The sequence below is a fragment of the Trichosurus vulpecula genome, chromosome 6 (genome assembly GCF_011100635.1).
Source record: "Trichosurus vulpecula isolate mTriVul1 chromosome 6, mTriVul1.pri, whole genome shotgun sequence".
Taxonomy (NCBI): Eukaryota; Metazoa; Chordata; class Mammalia; order Diprotodontia; family Phalangeridae; genus Trichosurus; species Trichosurus vulpecula.
Window position 1 is genome coordinate 150380200 of NC_050578.1, and position 14186 is coordinate 150394385.

A 14186-nucleotide genomic window follows, 5' to 3' on the forward strand; every position below is an offset into this window, starting at 1 on the left:
TTCATCTAAAACTAAGAGCTAGAATTACTTCTAAAGGAGAAACACTGGAATATTTCTCAATAAAAGAAGTGATGAAAGAAGACTGGATTGCTGTAGTCTCCACTTTTCTGACATGATAATAGAAATTCTATTTCTTGAATAACATACATTTATCCAGTATATATGATGACATATACATGCATACATGCATAAAAACTCATATATGTGGGAATGTTTTTGTATCTACAGTCAGACTTGTGATTTCATTGATATAGGGAGTACCTATGGAGGAAGTTCTATCAAGCCTAAAGGCAGCTGCTCTGGAGCTTTGAGTTTGTAATTTGCCCCGGATAACAAACTTATTATGTGTCAGAACCCTAGTTGCCTCGATTTCCAGGATGTCTACCTACTCTGCTGTGCTTTTTTTTCCATGAAATAAAGTCATGAAAAATAAAAAAAGAATGAACATTGGTTAAAAATGAGACAAAATACATATTACTAAGAAAAAACTTAAAGGTCAGTAATCTATTATATCTTTATAGCTTCCTTTTTTGGCCATTGGGACAAATACTTCTCATCTACCCATTCCTCCAGGGGAAGTGTTTGCATGTTTGAGGTTATCAGGGTGCTTGCCTCAACAATCCTATGAGTTGTGTATCATGAATCCAATTTTAAACTTGAAGTCAGGAGACAGGTTTAAATCATAACTGCAAGGTTCCCTAATGTGTATCACAGAGATGGTATACATTTCGTTACACAACTCATAGGAATGTTGAGTGTAGTCCTTGCAGAGTGGTGTGAAGCAAGGTTATTCATAAATTGTGGTCTAAATTTGGGGACTCTAAAGCACAAAGATAGAAATGAGAGGCGGCAGTAAGATAGCAACATGACTAGGACATTAGCCAGTTTCTGCCACATATATAATTCCCTTCCTTAGGACCATAAGAGATGAAGAAAAATATACAAAAGAAATCTAGAAAACCAAAAAAATTGGAAAATCCTGAAATAAAAACATGAAAACCAAAGGTTATGACAATAAAAAGGCAAAGCAATATAAAAGTAAATCATTTAACGCCAATACAAAAATCTAATTTAATCCTATACCCATTCAATAGGACAGAGAATATTAAATACAAATCTCCACATATTTATGTATACACATGCATATAATATGTATACATAGTTAGAAAAGACGGAAACTTTTAAGACCATTTCTATCTGATCTCTATCAAAAAATGCTAAGCATGATAGAGAATATATTGAAATAATACTAAAATAGAGATACAAATATGTACATAGCATAACATGTTGGGAGCAGTTAGATTGCTCAGTGGACAGAGCACTGGACATGGACAGAAAAACCTGGGTTCAAATCTGACCTCAAACACTTACTAGGAGTGTGACCCTGGGCAAGTTGCTTACCCTCTTTTTGCCCTAATCTGCTGCAGAAGGAAATGGCAAGCCATTCCAGTATCTTTGCCAAGAAATCCCTATGAACAGTGTAGTCCATGGGGTCACAAAGAGGCAGACAGGACTGAACAACTGAACAATGATAAAAAAAAATGTACAAATAATGGTAATGTGAAAATTTTTGAATAGATTTCTTTTTATTGTTGATTTCTGAGAACACTTCATCAATTTGGTAGGTGTGAGTTGGTATCTCAAAGATGTTTCAATTTGAATCTCTGATCATTAATGAGGTTAATCATTTTTCAAGTATTAAAAAAACCTGCCTCTATCACTTGAATATTATCCAGAATTATTAATGCTCAGTTCTAGTCAATGTACGGTATCAGTCCTCCTTTAACAACCAAAGGAATAAAACAACTTTCATGGAACGGGATCTGGCTATGTAAGCTCCTGTATGAAGTAGAACTTAGGGGTGTTAGTACTTTGACTGACTCGAGTGGAGGAGGGGGACTTGTAACCTCATCAAGCTTTTACTAACTCATCATAGTGGAGCTGCCCTCCAGCTTGGGCAAACGGAAGAGACCCTGCTGCATGTGCCTTTGTCCCTTTCATTCTGACTGTGACTAAAACCCTCTCTGATGCTGTTGCAGATTTCATCTCACTCTCACTTCAGTCTTCACCCTAGACTCAATGCCTACTATTCAACTACTCTGCATAAGAAGTAAGGAGAATGGACAGACTGAGTCAGAGGGAAGTATCCATTTGGGGTATATGATAGAAAATCCTAATGCCTTTTCCTATCACATTGCTATTCAAAATATAAATTTTGAAAACAAGCAATATTTTTTTAAAGTTTTTATACCTACAGGTTTATTAAATGCTAATCTTTTGTGAATATTTTTATACATAGGACATGTATCTATCGTAATTCAGTAATTCATCTTTTTCTGTTTTCCCTCAAGTATTTTTGTGACAATTTAAAATTTAGAAGGCCATGAGTCATGTGTACCAACTTTTCAGTATTTCTCTTAAAATTCTTGTTCACTTTCTTTTTTTTTCTCTAAATTTTATTGTAATGTTGATTAATTAAAGAACATAGCCTCTTGATATTCTGCAAATATTAAATGAAGGTATACACTAATTTAATGAGTACCATCATTTTTGCTGTGTTAGTATAGCCTTTCTGTTGCACTGAACATCCAACTAATATTTAGGTCCTTCTTAATTTTGATCAATAAAACCTTACGTTTGCCCTTATTCAAGTTCTGTGTGTTCCCATGTAGTCTGACAGACAGATATTTCATAGTACCCTAATTGTAAAAAGAGTTCCTTTTGTATCATATTTCTTGATATTTATTACTATGCAATAAAGTTACGGAATTTTTTTTAAATTTTTATTTATTTATTTTTAGTTTACCACACACGGTTCTACATAATTTTGAGTTCCAGATTTTCTCCCCTCCTTCCCGCCTCCCTTCCCAAGACAGCATGGAATCTCATATAACTACCATGTATAACTTCGCATTGAATTAATTTATACACTAGTCAAGTTGTGGAGAAGAATTATGACCAATGGAATGAATCATGAGAAAGAAGAGACAGAACCAAAAAAAAAAAAAACCCAAAAATGAAAACAAAAGAGAAGCAAAAAAGGTGAGCATGTAGTGCGTCTCAGTCTGTATTCAAACTTCACAGTTCTTTCTCCGGACGGAGATAGCATTCTCCATCGTGCGTCCCCTGGAGTTGTCCTTGCACATTAGGTTGCTGAGAGGAGCGAAGTATGTCAGGGTTGGTCCTCACGGAATCCATATATCTGTGGCTGTGCACAACGTTCTCCTGGCTCTGCTCTGCTCACTCAGCATTATGTCGTGTAGGTTTTTCCAGGTTGTTACAAAGTCTGCATCATCCCCATTTCTTATGGCACAATAGTATCCCATTACCTTCATATGCCACAAGTTATTCAGCCATTCCCCAATTGATGGGCATCCCTTTGATTTCCAATTCTTGGCTACCACAAAAAGAGCCGCTATAAATATCCTTGTACATATGGGTCCTTTTCCCGCTTGTGTGATTTCTTTGGGATACAACCCTAGAAGTGGTATTGCTGGGTCAAAGGGTATGAACATTTCTATAGCCCTTTAGGCATAGTTCCAAACTGCCCTCCAAAATGGCTGAATCAGCTCACAACTCCACCAGCAATGCAACAATGTTCCAATTTCCCCACATCCTTTCCAGCATTTATCATTTTCCTGTTTTGTTATTTTAGCCAATCTGACAGGAGAGATGTGGTATCTAAGAGTTGTTTTGATTTGCATTTCTCTAATCAGTAGTGATCCAGAGCATTTTTTCATATGCCTATAGATATCTTTAATTTCTTCCTCTGAAAACTGCCTGTTCATATCTTTTGACCATTTCTCAATTGGGGAATGGCTTGTATTCCTATATATTTGACTCAGTTCCCTGTATATTTTAGAAATGAGGCCTTTATCAGATATACTACTTGCAAAGATTTTCTCCCAATTTTCTGCTTCCCTCCTAATTTTTGTTGCATTGGCTTTTTTTGTACAAAAACATTTCAATTTGACATAATCAAAATTATCCATTTTGCATTTTGTAATGCTCTCTATCTCTTGTTGGGTCATGAACTCTTTACTTTTCCATAAATCTGATAAGTAAACTATTCCTTGCTTTCCCAAATTACTTATAGTATCAGCTTTTACTCCTAAATCATGAACCCATTTTGACTTTATTTTGGTATATGGTGTAAGATATTGGTCTATGCCCAGTTTTTGCCCTACCATTTTCCAATTTTCCCAACAATTTTTGTGAAATAGTGAATTATTAGCCCAGAAGCTGGCCTCTTTGGGTTTATCAAAGAGTAGATTGCTAAACTTGTTGATTTCTCCTTCTTGTGTACCTATCCTATTCCACTGATCCACACCCCTGTTTCTTAACCAGTACCACGCAGTGTTGATGACTGCTGCTCTGTAGTATAGTTTAATATCTGGTATGTCTAAGCCACCTTCTCTAGCATGTCTTTTCATTAATACCCTAGATATTCTAGACCTCTTGCTTTTTTCCAGATGAATTTTGTTATTATTTTGTCTAGCTCAGTAAAATAATTTTTTGGTAGTTAGATGGGTATAGCACTGAAAAGATAGATTAATTTAGGTAAAATTGTCATTTTTATTTATTAGCTCGGCCTAACCATGAGCAACTGATATTTTTCCATTTATTTAGATCTGATTTTATTTGTGTGAAAAGTGTGTCATAGTTATGTTCATATAGGCCCTGGGTTTGTCTTGGTAAATAGACTCCCAAATATTTTATAGTGCCTACAGTAACTTTGAATGGAATTTCTCTTTCTATCTCTTGCTGTTGGGCTTTGTCAGTAATGTATAGGAATGCTAAGGATTTATGTGGGTTTATTTTATATCCTGCAACTTTGCTAAAGTTGTTTATTATTTCAAGTAGTTTTTTACTTGATTCTCTAGGAATCTCTAAATAAATCATCATATCATCTGCAAAAAGTGATAATTTAGTTTTTTCTTTTCCTATTCTAATTTCTTCAATTTCTTTTTCTTCTCTTATTGCTACAGCTAATGTTTCTAGTACCAAATTGAATAATAGGGGTGATAATTGACATCCTTGTTCCATTCCTGATCTTATTGGGAATGCATCTAGTTTATCCCCATTACAAATAATGCTTGTTGATGGTTTTAGGTAGATGCTATTTATAATTTTAAGGAAAGTTCCACTTATTCCTATGCTTTCTAGTGTTTTTAATAGGAATGGGTGTTGTAAATTCTCAAAGGCTTTTTCTGCATCTATTGAGATGATCATATGGTTTCTGCTAGTTTTGTTGTTGATATGGTCAATTATGCTAATAATTTTCCTAATATTGAACCAGCCTTGCATTCCTGGAATAAATCCTACCTGGTCATAGTATATTATTCTCGTGGTGAGTTGCTGCAATCTTTTTGCTAATATTTTATTTAAAATATTTGCATCAATATTCATTAGAGAAATTGGTCTATAATTTTCTTTCTCTGTTTTAACTCTACCTGGTTTGGGTATTAGTACCATATTTGTTTCATAAAAAGAATTTGGTAGGACTCCTTCTTCACCTATTTTCCCAAATAGTCTACAAAGTATTGGAATTAGTTGTTCTTTAAATGTTTGATAGAATTCACATGTAAAACCATCTAGCCCTGGAGAATTTTTCCTAGGGAGATCATTGATGGCATGCTCAATTTCTTTTTCTGATATGGGGTTATTAAGAAATTTCACTTCCTTCTCTGTTAGCCTGGGCAGTTTATGTTTTTGTAGATACTCATCCATATCTCTAAGGTTGTCAAATTTATGGGCATACAGTTGGGCAAAATAATTCCTAATTATTGTTTTGATTTCCTCTTCATTAGAGGTGACCTCACCCTTTTCATTTTTGATATTGGTAATTTGATTTTCTTCTTTCTTTTTTTTAATCAAATTGGCCAAAGGTTTATCAATTTTATTGGTTTTTTCATAAAACCAGCTCTTTGTTTTATTTATTAATTCAATCGTTTTCTTGGTTTCAATTTTATTAATCTCTCCTTTGATTTTCAGTATTTCTAATTTGGTATTTAATTGGGGGTTTTCAATTTGCTCTTTTTCTAGCTTTTTCAGCTGTATGCCTAGATCATTAATCTCCTTTTTCCCTATTTTATTCATGTAGGCATTTAGGGATATAAAACTTCCCCTAAGAACTGCTTTTGCTGCATCCCAGAAGTTTTGGTATGTTGTTTCATTATTGTCATTCTCCTGAATGAAGTTATTAATTGTTTCTCTGATTTGTTCTTTGGCCCACTCATTCTTTACAATTAAATTATTTAGTTTCCAATTAGTTTTTAGCTTACTATTCCATGGTTCTTTATTACAAATGATTTTTATTGCATTGTGATCTGAAAAGTATGCTTTGACTACTTCTGCCTTTCCTCACTGGATTGTGAGGTTTTTATGCCCTAGTACACGGTCAATTTTTAGTACATGGTCAATTTTTGAGTATGTGCCATGTACTGCTGAGAAGAAAGTATATTCCTTTTTATCCCCATTCAGTTTTCTCCAGAGGTCTATCATATGGGCCTTTTTTAAAATTCTGTTTACCTCCTTAAGTTTTTTCTTATTTATTTTGAGGTTAGATTTATCAAGTTCAGACAGGGGGAGGTTGAGGTCTCCCAATATTATAGTTTTGCTGTCTATTTCTTCCTGTAACTCCTCTAAGAATTTGTATGCCTTACCACGTGGTGCATATATGTTAAGCAATGATATTGCTTCATTGTTTATGGTGCCTTTTAGCAGGATATGATGTCCTTCCTTATCTCTTTTAATTAAATCTATCTTTACTTTTGCTTTGTCTGAGATTAGGATTGCTACACCTGCTTTTTTTACTTTAGCTGAGGCACAATATATTTTACTCCAGCCTTTTACCTTTACCCTATGTGTATCCCCCTGTTTCAAATGCGTTTCTTGTAAACAGCATATTGTAGGATTATGGTTTTTAATCCATTGTGCTATCTGCTTCTGTTTTGTGAGAATGTTCATCCCCTGCACGTTCAGGGTTATGATTTCTATCTGTGTCTTTTTCTCCATCCTAATTCCCCTGTTTATGCTTTTATTTCTCCCTTTCCCCTTCTCCTCCTCAACAAAGTTTTGCTTTTGACCACCGCCTTCCTCAGTTGACCCTCCCTCTTTATTCCCCTCCCTTATCTTACCGTTTCCCACTTGCTATTTTTCTCCCTTCTGACCACCCCCCTCCCTTTTTTCCCCCCTTCCACTCCTACTTCCCGTAGGACAAGTTAGATTTCTAAACTTATCAGGGTATGTTATTCCCTTCTTGAACTAGATCAGATGACAGTAAAGCTCAAATACTGCTCTTCTCCCTCCCTTCTTTCCCTCTACTATAATATGTTTTTGTGCCACTTCATTTGGTGTAATTTACCCTTTTCTACTACCTCCCTACCGCTTCTCTCACAGCCCTCCCTTTATATCTCTTACTTATATTTTATATCTTTACATCAGTTAATTTATACAGGCATTCACAACCTATGTATATCCCTTTCAATTGTCATAATAGCTGTATAATTCTCAAGACTGACTTATATATGTATATATATATATATATACACACACACAGACACACACACAGACACACACACATATATATATATATATAAAACATACATAAGATAATATAATCCCACATAAAGATGTAAACAACCTGCCCTTATGGGTTAATAAGGTTTGTGGGGTTTTTCCCCCTGGTTACCTTTTTATGTCTCTCTTGAGTTTTGTATTTGGAGATCAAATTTTCCATTGAGTTCTGGCCTTTTCATCAGGAAGGTCTGGAATTCCCTTATTTCATTGAATGTCCATTGCCTTGCCTGGAAAATTATGCTTAGTTTTGCTGGGTAGTTGATCCTTGGTTGTAGTCCCAGCTCCTTTGCCCTTCGGAATATCATATTCCAATTTCTCCTGTCTTTTAATGTGGAAGCTGAGAGATCCTGAGTGATCCTGACTGTAGTTCCATGATATTTGAGTTGCTTCTTTTTGGCTGCTTGCAGTATTTTCTACTTGAGTTTATACCTCTGAAATTTGGCTATAATATTTCTTGGTGTTTTCAGTTTGGGATCTCTTTCAGGGGGTGATCGGTGAATTCTTTCAATGACTATTTTGCTCTCTGGTTCTAGGACCTCTGGGCAGTTGTCTTTGATAATTTCTTCGAAGATACTGTCAAGGCTCTTTTTTTCATCGTGGATTTCCGGTAGACCAATAACTCTTAAATTGTCTCTCCTGGATCTATTTTCCAGGTCAATTGTTTTGCCAATCAGATATTTCACATTTTTTTTTCTATTTTTTCATTCTTTACGTTTTGTTTTACTACTTCTTGGTGCCTCATAGATTCATTAGCTTCCACTTGCCCAAGTCTAATTTTTAATGAATTAGTGTTTTCATTTTGCTTTTGAGTCTCCTTTTCCAATTGGTTGATTTTACCTCTCAGGGTGTCATTTTCTCTCTCTAGATTCTGAATCTCCGTAGCCATTTTGCCAATCTTTTTTTCCATATTTTCTTTTAGCTCCCTAATTTGGTTTTTAAAATCCTCCTTTAGCTCTTCCAGCAGTGCTTTTTGGGCTGGAGACCAGTTCATATTAGCTTTTGAGGTATCCGATGTATCTACAGTGTCATTTCTCTCCTCTTCTATGTTGATATTTTGATCCTGCCTGTCTCCATAAAAAGAATCTATTGTCCTCGGTTTTTTTGTGTTCTTCTTCATGTTGGTTTGCCTTTTGCTGGCTTTACAATGAATTCTACCTTTGGGCCTCAGGGCTTTCTGTCCCAGCTTTCTTATTCTGGGGGTTGTGAGTCTAGAACATAGCCTTCAATTTCCTGAGGTGTGGGGGAGGGGTCTGGCTCCCTGGCGTCTCACTCCCTATGGGTCCTCTCCAGCACTTGCTTATCAGCAATGGTCTCAGCTGTTTGTTGTTTGAGCTGATGTCTGGCACTTCCCCTGGGGGAGCAAGGTTACATCTGGGCTCCTGGCGTTGACCCCTGCTGACTCTGCCCCTCTGGGACTGATGAACTTCTACTATTTGACCACTGAAGCCCCACCACTTTCTGCTCAGTTCCAGCAGTTTTTTTTTTCCCCGAGGAATTCTCTGGGTGGGGAGGGGAGGGATTAGAGCCATTTACATGGCCATTAAGCCTCCCAGAAGTTCAAGAAGCTGCGTTACATACATTTGGGCTGCAAGCCTCTGGAGTTGGTATTTCACAGCCAGTGGCGTTGCACTGCCTCTCGTCGCTTCCACAGACTGCCATCCTGTGTTGGGAGGCCTGGGGATCTCCGCCGGTTCGGGCGCCCAGCTTTCTCCCAGCCCGTCTCCCACGTGGATTTCCCGGCCAGCCGCTTCGCCTTGGTCTGGAGCAGCTGCGCACCAAGCACTCTCCGAGCCTACAGGTTCGTGCCTCCAGCCTTTCAGACTCTCCCGGCTAGGAAATTTGCCCCACTCAGACTGCTCGCAGCTTCTGACTCTCTCAAATCTGCTCAAATTCACTTTTTTATAGGAATCTGACAGACCTTGTGAGAGAGCTCTGGTAAGACCCTGCCTTCATGCGGCCATCTTGGCTCCGCCCCAAGTTATGGAATTTTTGCGGATTAATCTTGTATACTCCAACTATGGTTAACTCATTTGTTGTTTCTATTTTTTTTATTTGAGATCATTAGGCTTTTTAGATACATTACCCTATCATCTGACCTTTCCATGTCCATTATTAATTATATTGCTAATTATTCTTATCTTATTAAATTAGCTAGAATTTCCAAGAAAGTATGAAATAAAAGTTGTGAAAGTAGGTATCCTTGTTTTCTAGCAGTTGGTGGTGGTAATGTTGCCAATATTTCTGCTGTGCTTATGATTTTTTTAACTTAAACTTTTTTATTTTATTGAGGAAAACTCCTTTCTGCCTTTTCTTTTAGTGCTTTTATGGTGACTAGATTTTGAACTACATCATAGATTTCTGTGTTTCTTTGTATGTTTATTTAAAAGGCTATACATTTTGTAGTTGTAAGTATTAATGTTTTATTGATGTTAAACAATTTAAATAAAATTAGCATGCCTCTTATCAATACCATCTGAAAATAATAATGCTTATGTAGTCTTGTATTTTTTGGCTAACGTATTTCATGTATGCATATTTGGAAAGTTGAACTTTTTTTTTTTACTGGATTAATTTGGGTTATAAAATTTAGACCCGACCTTCTTTTTGGAAGGTATCTTTATCCATAGTTACGAATAATTTATTTTATGTAATTATATTTTTCTCAGTTTTATGAAAGAATTCTATTATAAAATCTGAGAAGAATGTTTTGTGTATCTATGTGCATGGGGGCTATTATTTGATTCCTTAACAGTTTTTCCTATGATTAGAGGGGAAGCAAAAGGAGAGGATATAAGAATTTATTAAATGTCTACTATGTGCTAAGCAGTATGTGAAGTGTTTTATAATTATCTCATATTATAAATCTATCAAATAATTAATTTACTATTTTGTCAGTTTGGAAAATGTCATATTTATAGATCCAATCACACATTTCCTTTAAATTTTCTATTTCAAAAAAATTGATAGTTGTGTGCATCTTTTCCTATTAATATCCTTAACTATTTTGTTGTAATGTCTCATTTTTAATTTGTATATATCCTGAATTTTGTTTTCTCTCTTTAAAAATTAAATTTAAAATGGTTTACCAATTTTGTTGTTCTTTAGTTCAGCTCATGACATTATTTATTAACTCATTTTGTTTACAATTTTCTATTACATTTACTCTGGCTCTTAATCTCTCTCTCTCTCTCTCTCTCTCTCTCTCTCTCTCTCTCTGTTTCTCTTTTGGGTTATTGCTTTGTTTCTTTTCTAGTATTTTTAAAGGCAAAGTTAGTTCATTTATGATTCCCTTTTCTTTCTTATAAAAAAATTGAACACAATGACATAAATTTTCCCTCATAGCTAATTTGCTCACCTTTCATTGTTTTAAAGTGCAGTGTTATTGTTATTCTTTTAACATTTTACCATTTTTATTATTTCTCTTTAAATATTTAATAGATAATTTTCAATATCCATGTTGTTTCATAATAAAACATAAGAGAGCAATTACATACATTTGTAAATATATACAGACAAATAATATATGCTTACATGTTACATATAAATATAGGTATGTATGCTTTAAAAGTTTGGTATATACATGTTTGTATATGAACACCTATTTATTTAATGTGAAGGTTTTGAGTGTCAGCTCAGTATGGAAAAAGCTGGGCTTGGGATTAGGGAAATGTGGGTTTAAGTGTAGCCTCTGATACGTCTTGACTTTGTGACCAGGCAAGCAGCTTGGTCTCTTAGCTTCTCATGCCACTAAGTTAAGCCACAGAGAACATGCTGTTCTTCATTGGAAGGGGCAGTTTCCTTGTTGGGAGTTCCATGGACCAGTGAAATCATAGGTCTTGCCCAATAAAATCATTTATTCTGGATTTTTCTTCCAGTTGTACACTGTATGTTGTAGGTACTATAGTAACTTTGTTAGCAGCACATTTACTTCAACACACAAGTAAAAATAATTATGACACCTCCCTCAAGAGCAATGATATATGTAGTAAAAAGAAGAACCTAAAAATAAAATCCTGTTTTTACCAGTTTGTGACCTTGGGCAAGTCACTTAATCCTGATGATTCTGCTTCCTCATATGAAAAATGATGCACTTTCTCCCTCTCAGAACGTTTGTGTAGCTGTGTTCTGAACTAGCAGCTCCAACCTCCTGGGGAACCTTCTATTGATAAAGAGCACATTCAGCAAAAAGAAGAAAAAAAAATATATATATATACATATATACATATATATATATATGTATATATGTATATATATTTATATACAATTCTCTCCTTGCTGCACATAACTTGAGACAAGCAGAAATAAATTCTAACTGTGAGGGAAATAGTACATATCCAGGCTGGCCAGTGCACCAATCAGATAGGTGCAAAGTTCTGGGAGGTGATCAGTGATGAACATGGCATCGACCCCATCACCACCTACCATGGGGACAGCGACCTGCAGTTGGACTGGATCTCTGTCTACTACAATGAGGCCACCGGTGGCAAATATGTTCCCTGGGCCATATTGGTTGATCTTGAGCCTGGAACCATGGACTCTGGAGCTTTGGACCAGATATTCAGGCCAGACAACTTTGTCTTTGACCAGTCTGGGGCAGGCAACAATTGGGCCAAAGGCCACTATACTGAGGGGGCAGAGCTGGTGGATTCAGTCTTGGATATGGTTCAAAAGGAGGCAGAGAGCTGTGATTGCCTGCAAGGCTTCTAGCTGATCCACTCACTTGGTGGAGGCACAGGATCAGGGATGGGCACCCTGCTCATCAGCAAGATCAGAGAAGAGTACCCTGACCGAATCATGAATACCATTAGTGTGGTTCCATCACCCAAGGTCTCAGATACTGTGGTTGAGCCTTACTATGCCATACTCTCTGTTCACCAGTTAGTAGAAAACACAGATGAAACCTACTGCACTAAAAATGAAGCACTCTATGACATCTGCTTCTGTACCCTCAAGCTGACCATGCCTACCTATGGTGACCTCAACCACCTACTCTTTGCCACCGTGAGCAGTGTCACCACCTGCCTTCACTTTCCCTGCCAGCTTAAGGCTAACCTCCCCAAATTGGCTGTCAATATGGTCCCTTTCCCTTGACTCCACTTTTTCATGCCTGACTTTGCCCCCCTCACCAGTCATGAGAGCCAGCAGTACTGTGCCCTAACTGTGCCTGAGCTCACCCAGCAAGTCTTTGATGCCAAGAACATGATAGCAGCATGTGACCCCACCAAGGGTGATATCTCACCATTGCTGTTTTCCATGGTCTGATGTCCATGAAGGAGGTGGATGAACAAATACTCAATGTGCAAAACAAAAATAGTAGCTACTTCATTGTGTGGATCCCCAACAATGTCAAGATGACTGTCTGTGATATCCCACCCTGTCGGCTCAAGATGGCTGTCACCTTCATTGGCAACAGCACTGCCATCCAGGAGCTCTTCAAGCACATCTCAGAGCAGTTCACTGCCATGTTCCACCAGAAGGCCTTCCTCCACTGGTGCACAAGGGAAGGGATGGACAAGATGGAGTTTGCCATGGCTGAGAGCAACATGAATGATTTCGTTTCTGAGTACCAACAATACCAGGATGCCACTGCTGAAGAGAAGGAGCATTTCAATGAGGAGGCAGAACAGGGGGCCTAAGGGAGATACCCTGCCACCACAAGTCTTCTCAGTTCTCCCAACATTCTTTCTCCATAACCCTTTTCCTCTAAGGTTTGCATTTTTGGTCTCCATCCTCTTTTTCTCTTCTTTGTGGGAGCTGAGCTCTCTGCCCTCTGTTTTTCCTTCCTTATGACCTATCACCTCAGTAATATAATCTTTCTTTCCCACTCCCAGATTTCTCTCTAAGAAGCAGAATGTCTCCAACCCAGAGCCTCAATTTAGGGGACTTTGTGCCCACTCAGTGCACTGAACTAAAATGGTGACCAAGAGGAAAGGCCAGGACTCTTTGGCTTCCATTGATGAAAAAAGGGACCAAAATGTCATATTCCTAGTGGAGAGAGTTCTCTTGGTGGGTGTTTGGGGGGAAGGGTGGAAATGGAGTGTTCCATTCCATAAAAGTCTATTAGGGGAACCAAGCTTTCTAGTATAACTACTATCTCCAGATACTCCCCAACTTGTCATATTCCTATCTCCAGGTGCTCCTTTCCTTCATCTCTCTCTCTCTCTCTCTCTCTCTCTCTCTCTCTCTCTCTCTCTCCCCCAGCTCTGGGGGAAGTGTTGACAGTATTATTCCTCCCAGTTTTGGTTTCTCTGCCAAGTGTTCATTTTTCTTTGGAGGGCTCTGTGCCTCACTCTGCCAGGTGGGCTTCCCCCCTCAGATCTTCTTCCACCCCTCATTTTGGGACCTACCCACCTTTCCCCAGACTGAGAAGTGAGAACTACTTCAACTCCTAAAATTCCAGATAAGCTCCTCATTTGGGGAAGATTTCAATTTTCTTCCTCTCCCCCAAAAATCAATTCTCTCCAAAAGAAGGCAGTAGGGGCAACAGGACACTTCCGTTCCCATCATCAAACCTTTCCTTCATTTTCTCTCATCCTTTCCACTTCTGCAATTTCTATCTTGGGCTCTTCTTCCCACTTCCTAGGTTTCTGTTTTGTGTTGAACTT

General features: G+C 37.4%; 1 pseudogene; it reads left to right on the top strand.

The window, feature by feature from the left end:
• LOC118854809 overlaps positions 1 to 13217 on the top strand; it is a 31616-nt pseudogene extending 18399 nt beyond the window's left edge.
• The last annotated feature ends 969 nt before the right edge of the window (positions 13218 to 14186 follow it).